This window comes from Lichenostomus cassidix, chromosome 1Aa (assembly GCF_008360975.1).
Source record: "Lichenostomus cassidix isolate B80296 chromosome 1Aa, HeHo_3.0, whole genome shotgun sequence".
NCBI classification, from domain to species: Eukaryota; Metazoa; Chordata; class Aves; order Passeriformes; family Meliphagidae; genus Lichenostomus; species Lichenostomus cassidix.
In genome coordinates, this window is record NC_139480.1 from 19,619,401 (window position 1) to 19,625,527 (window position 6,127).

Here is a 6,127-nt window from a genome sequence, read left to right on the forward strand (position 1 = left end):
ATAAGAAAACAAGTGAAACCCTAGGAATAAGGTTTTAATTAGGTAGCTACCTTCTTGAAGACACACTTTGATTGAATAAATCACAACTACTAAATTCACTTGTTTTCAGGATCACAAAGCTTTTTGACCAGGGGCACATCGAAAGTGAAGCTAAAAATGCAGAAATGTGGAAGCTAACAACAAAGGTAGAGCAAGGTCAGAAGTGTTTCAGAAGGCGCCAGGTGGACTCTGTCCTCTGATGAGTGCTGAGGCTGCCGAGCCTGGGGAACTCGGCATGGTGCTAATCATCAATCCGTGCTGGCGCCAGCTCCCAGAAGCTGAATTCCAAAGAGAAACCAAGCGTCCCAACAAGCACGTGGCTGGTGACCACAGCTCTGCTGACACATTCCTGGGGGCAAGCTCTGTCCCGTGTTATGGTGGTGTCAGGCTGAGCAGTTGAGCAGGGGCTGACCATCACGTTGATTTCAAGATTTTTTTAATAATCATTAGTAACATTTATTAAGCACAGACACTTTTAGACATTATGACATGTAAGTCTTCCCTCAATCACCTGAGATGGAAACTCAGAGAGATCCAAAAGTTATGTATTTCCAGAGATTCAATTGCAGAGACACAAACCACTAGTACCTGATTTTAACAGATAACTAAATTACTATCTGCCTAAAGAAAGTAAGCCCCAGCTCCACAAGATCCCCCAAACAGTTTTCCAGTCTGTCTGGTTGCTCCAGGGCCTGGGCAAACATGTGTCCTCTCCCTCCTCCATCCATCCTCTGCTGCCTCCAGGGGCAAGAACTCCATGGCCTCTTTTTGTAGCCACATTTGAGCAGTTTTGTAGACAGTTAGAGTGCTTTTTGTATCATTAAGCCACTGATGGTTAAATAAAATGTCTGTTTTCAACTCCTTATTCCTACATGTGTTTGACCAATTAAAGAATAAGCAGCTAAACCACTTACTATCCAAATACTGTTTTTTATTGCAACAGACACCCCCTCAATTACTTACTCAGGCTGTGATTTTATTTTATTTTAAACAAGGATTAACTGACCAATGTCAAATCCAACTTAGACTCATACTTAAAACTCTTGAAGTAATATTCCACTAATCCTAGTTACCCCTGGCCTTATTACAGTTCATAATACTCTTTTTTTTGTTGAGTGGGGGGGTGGGAGGGTGGATGTGAGTCCTAATATTAGGCATTTAAATAGACCCTCCACAATAAGCTGAGCTTTACAATTTTCTATGGTGCGTAAGAAAACCTGCAAGAAAAGCCAAAATAAATATCCACTACTGAGATGAACAAAAAGACAAAGGTGAAGAAGTAGGAGGAACACCACATTGAGGTTGTTTGTTTACTTAATTTCGTCTTAATTATTTAGACTCTCATCTCACTAACAGCTGTGCAGGTGCTAACTTTACTTCAAGAAGGACCTAGAGTTTTTGTTTGCATAAATCAAGTATATTTAATCAAGTGCACATTAGCTCATCAACACATTGGATCTGATGAGAAATTGCATAAGTGACAATGCCAAGCTATTTCGGTGAATATTCATGATATCTCAGCAGAACAGGCTGACTGGAGGAGAGTGAGAACAAAATGACAGTAAAAGAACGGTAGCAATTACTTTTCTAGCAGTTAATGTTGCCATTAACTGCTTGCTGGCAAGAGCTTAAAGTTGCAAACCCCAATTTAAGCTCGTTACCTTAATTTTACAATTGTAATTCAATATTCTGAATGCGACACTAGTGTAACAAATATCTTCATTCAGTGCTTCATACAATAAATAATTTAAAAGTATATGAAAATTTCCAGATTACAGCCATTACAGAAATACAAACACTTAGTATTACATCTCATAAAAATAAATAAATAAATGTGCGAACCATTTTCTCAAAACTGAGCCAGAATCCAAATACGCTAGCAACAAGTAAGTGGGACTTTTTTTGTTCTTAATAGGCATTCATGAAGAGGTCTCCCTTCAAAATGTAATTTGTCCTTAGGGAGCTTCTTCATGCAAGGCAAACAGCTCCCAGTTTTGTAAACCTATACAAAGCCTTTATCAACTTCCAACATCATCTGTAGAAAATTCAGGCGGAATAAAGGCTGTGCCCTTAGTGAGGATATTTTACATAAAAAGTGTTCAAGCCAGATGGACAAAGCAAGACAGATAACAGAAGAAAAAACTTGGATCACTTTCTAATTCCTAGAATGGATGAAGGAGGAGAGGAAGAGAGGGCTGTTCAGGTGCACGATCTACTCCATCCTCCTGAAACCCAGAATCCTGAGTGCTGTGACCAACCTACAAAGGTCACACAGCCTCTCCTTGTGCAGAGCTGCCTCCCTGCTACCCTTGCCCAACAAGTCCTGGTACGAGGTTGCTCACTGGACTCACATTTGCCATTTCAGAATAATGTAGGTGCTTATGGGCCATGGCTCCCAGCTGCAGCTCAATTCAGCTGACCCCAGCTGTTTGCCTTATCCCTCTGTCATGAGAGATATACAGGAGATTCATGTTATCAGACTTCACAACATCACACATTAACATGAACAGCCATAAAATACAGTTTACATTCATATGCCTGTCTGTAAACTCTGGCAGATTCAAAGTTCAATAGAAAACAACAGTGAATGGAAGAGTAACCTCTGGCAAAGAGACAGGATGAACAGCTGAATGCGTCAGCTTCTGGAGCATAAGTCAGAGTCACAAGTGTATTTACTGTGCTTTCCTTCCCATGTCATTGACAGTCCAGGAGTATGAAAGAAGCCTGGTTATCAACACTGTTCTAGCAGACTATCACAAGCAAGCAAAGCTTCAGTTGCACATTTTGGGGGTTCATGTTACTACAAAGTACAGTATCACATTTTGATGGGTTGACCCTAGCTTCTTACAATCATCTCAGATGATTTAAACAGTTTTTGGTACCAGAAGCCACCATTCAAACTCCTTTCCCAAACACTGACACCATTTACTTTCTGTATTTGTTTAAGCCATTTATTTTAAGAAAGACTATTTTCTACTTCACAGGCAATTGGACTAGGAATTAGATCTACCAGTGTTCTAGGTAAGGAGGACAAGCCATGCTAGGCTTGGAAGTAGACTTCCTCCCTTTTGTTTTGGCTGGAAGAATGCTCTATTCTGGTATACCAATCACAGGCAGCAGCCCCCGTACCCAAGAGTGCTGGATCTGTCTCACAACCCAGAGGCAGGCGGGGCATTGAGCATCAGCCCACCATGCATGTATAATCTCACTCCCCAGCAAACAGTGAACAGTTCTCCCAAATGATTTGCCTACAGCATGGTGAACAATCCTACTCCTGCAAGACCAGTTGCATATTTCAAGCTTTGGGGCGGGGGGGGGGCGGGGGGGAAGGGAAGATTTTGCAGCCCAAATTCAGGGTTGACATCTGAAAAGAACTGTAAAGAAAACTGAAGTCAATCCTAGGTACATACCAGCGGCCTATTACTTACCAACCTTTGCTTCCTCCTAAATTCCATTGTAATGAGAACATAAATAGTAAAATAAGCTTATATCGCCCTCGAATGAATTACCTATTCAGAGTTCCCTCTGGTGTTCAATAAGGTAATCATCACATTCAAGATAACAGCCTTAGTTACAAGTGCCCTGACAAGCAAGTTATCATTCGATGATGAGCTCAGCGACAGGGACAGGACCGTAGTGTTGTAACTCATGGACAACAGAAATGCTGTTTTCCATCAAATTTCAGAGAGGTGATAAATTTACACTTCCTTCTTTGTATATTCAACCGAATGTCTGATTAATCCCTAAAGGACCCAATTGTTACAGATCTTTTCTGCCTCCCAGTGTCACCAAGAACACGAAGTCTCGGAGTAGGCAAAGTCACAAATTACAGGTACAGCCCATCTGAACGCGGCACGCAAAGATCTTCTGCACCTCCCGAATAACTATGCCTTGAGTCACAAGCCTTTCCAGCCTCGCACTCCCATTCGCCTGCACGGAACATGAGCAAAGTACAGTGTATCTAATTAACAGTTTGGAAAGAAAGTTTAAAGCTGCGTCTGCAAAGAGACAAAACGCGTTTGCAGGAAAATCCCAAACGAGCTCCCGAGTCGGCGGTGCGCAGGCGGAGCGCGGGGTCGGCGCCGGGCCAGGGCCAGCCGCGACACCGGGGCTGCTGACCCCGGCCGCGCCGCGGGGTTGCGAAACTCCCAGGAAGAGCAGCCAGCCTCCATCGAGCCGGGCGGAGGGAGCTCGCCGGGCACCGGCGCTCCCCAGCTGCCCGTCAGGAGGAGCCGACTCCCCGCGCCTCCCCCACCTCCCCGCCCTGCACGGCGGCTGGAAAAGGCGCTCCGAGTCCGGAGCCGCCGCCCGGGAGCCCCTTAACCAAAACCATCTGGTCGCGGGCAGCGCAGTAGAAAGCCCCTCCGCCCCGGCCCCGCCGCCTACCCCCGGCCCCGGCCCGGCAGCCGAGGAGCTGCTCTACCCGCGACTCAGCAGCTCCCGAGCTGGGGGAGACAGAGAAGTCTCCGCGGAATCCGCCTTGCCCCCTCCCCTCCGCGCCCCATCCCGCGGCGCGGCGGCAGGGCTGGGGCTGCGTTACCTTCAACAGGTGCAGGCGCCGGCGGCACGGAGCCCGCGGGCACGGACCGTCCGAGTTGCCCGAGCGGGAGCGGCGGCCCCGGCGGCCCGGGGCTGGTGGCGGTGGGCTGGACAGAGGCGCTACGGCAGCCCCCGGCGGCCGCCCATGCTCCCGGCGGGCCCCGCCGCCGCCACCGCAGCCGGAGTCAGCGCGAAGGCGGCAGCGGCTGCGGCCACCTCCGAGAGGAAGGACGAGAGCGGCGGGGAGCGAGGGAGGGGGAGGCAGAGAGCGAGAGGAGAGAGAAACAGCCCCAAGAGAAATAATCATCACATGGCGGTCACGATCCGCCGCCGCCCCCCCGACAGCCAGAGCCTACGCTTGGGAGCCGGGGAAAAGCTGCGAGGAGGGGACACACCTGTAGGCGCAGCACATATCCGCTGTGAGCACAATGCGAGACAGGAAACTGAAAAAACAGCCCAGGGAAGGAGAGAGGCTCCCGTTCGTCCCTCCTTCCCTCCCTCCCTCCTTCCCTTTCCCCCTCCCTCCCTCTGTCCGTCCTCCTCCTCCTCCTCTCTCCACCCCCTGCCCCCGGTCAGGATCCGCTTGCAGCGCTGTCTCATGCAGGGAGATCCAGGCAGAGGGCTGGGAGGCGGCAGGAGCCGCACTTTCTCCCCGTTTTTCCTTTCCCTGTCTCCGCTTTGTTTTGCCCGCCAGCCAGGCAGAGCCGGCTTGGCGAAGCGGGGCCGCCCGCGGGGCCGAGAGCTCCCAGAGAACCGGGGGCGCTCCGAGCCCCGCTGGGAGACTGGGGCGGGCCGGGGGCGGCATCTCCAGCCCTGGGGGCGCCGAGCCCCAGCCGCCTGTGGGCCCTTGGGGTGAGGAGCGGGGAGCGGCTGGACTGCCGGGAGCTGGTCTGGGCAGGCTCTGCCCGCGGCCAGGGTCGGCGCTTGGCCTCCGCGGTGCTCTTCAGCCGGGCGGCGGCACCGCTGGGAAAGGGTCTGCTTGCTGGTCTGTACCCAACGGCCTTGGGGTACCTGTCGTAGCCCGCTGGTGTTTTGGGGACGCTCCTGAACATGTAGGAACAGTGTAATTCCCGCCTCTCATCCCCTCAGTAGAGTCTCTGAGCGCTCAAATATTGCCTCTCTTCTTGCACACCCTTGTCGTTGAGGGGCCCAGAATATGTCACTGGCATCACTTTTACTGAACTTGAAGTACTCTGGGGTTTATCCCTGTTAGGTAAATTCACTGTAATTGCAATTTCTGCCGCTTATTTCTCTGCCTCGAGCACTCTGCTAAAAAGCCTGTGTGCAAATTTTTCGTGCCTTCTCCCCAAAACAGATCAACGGAGTTACTGCAGAGCCCACTTCCCACCTGTTGTGAGCACAGCATCGCCTTGCTTTAGCATCATCATCTCCACATTCAGATGTTATACTTGTTTCAACTATAGCTAATGTAGGTATAATCTATTGAAAAGAGGGTCTTCTGAGAAGAACAGCTCAGGCAAGATTTGGTCAGGTTGTTTAGACTATGTAACTTTCCATCAGTGGAATGTGGAGCAGCAATGTTTCAAGG

General features: G+C 49.6%; 1 pseudogene; it reads left to right on the plus strand.

Moving 5' to 3' along the window:
• Positions 1 to 274: 274 nt before the first annotated feature.
• LOC146443277 (uncharacterized) lies at positions 275 to 5,001 on the plus strand (annotated as a pseudogene).
• Positions 5,002 to 6,127: the final 1,126 nt, after the last annotated feature.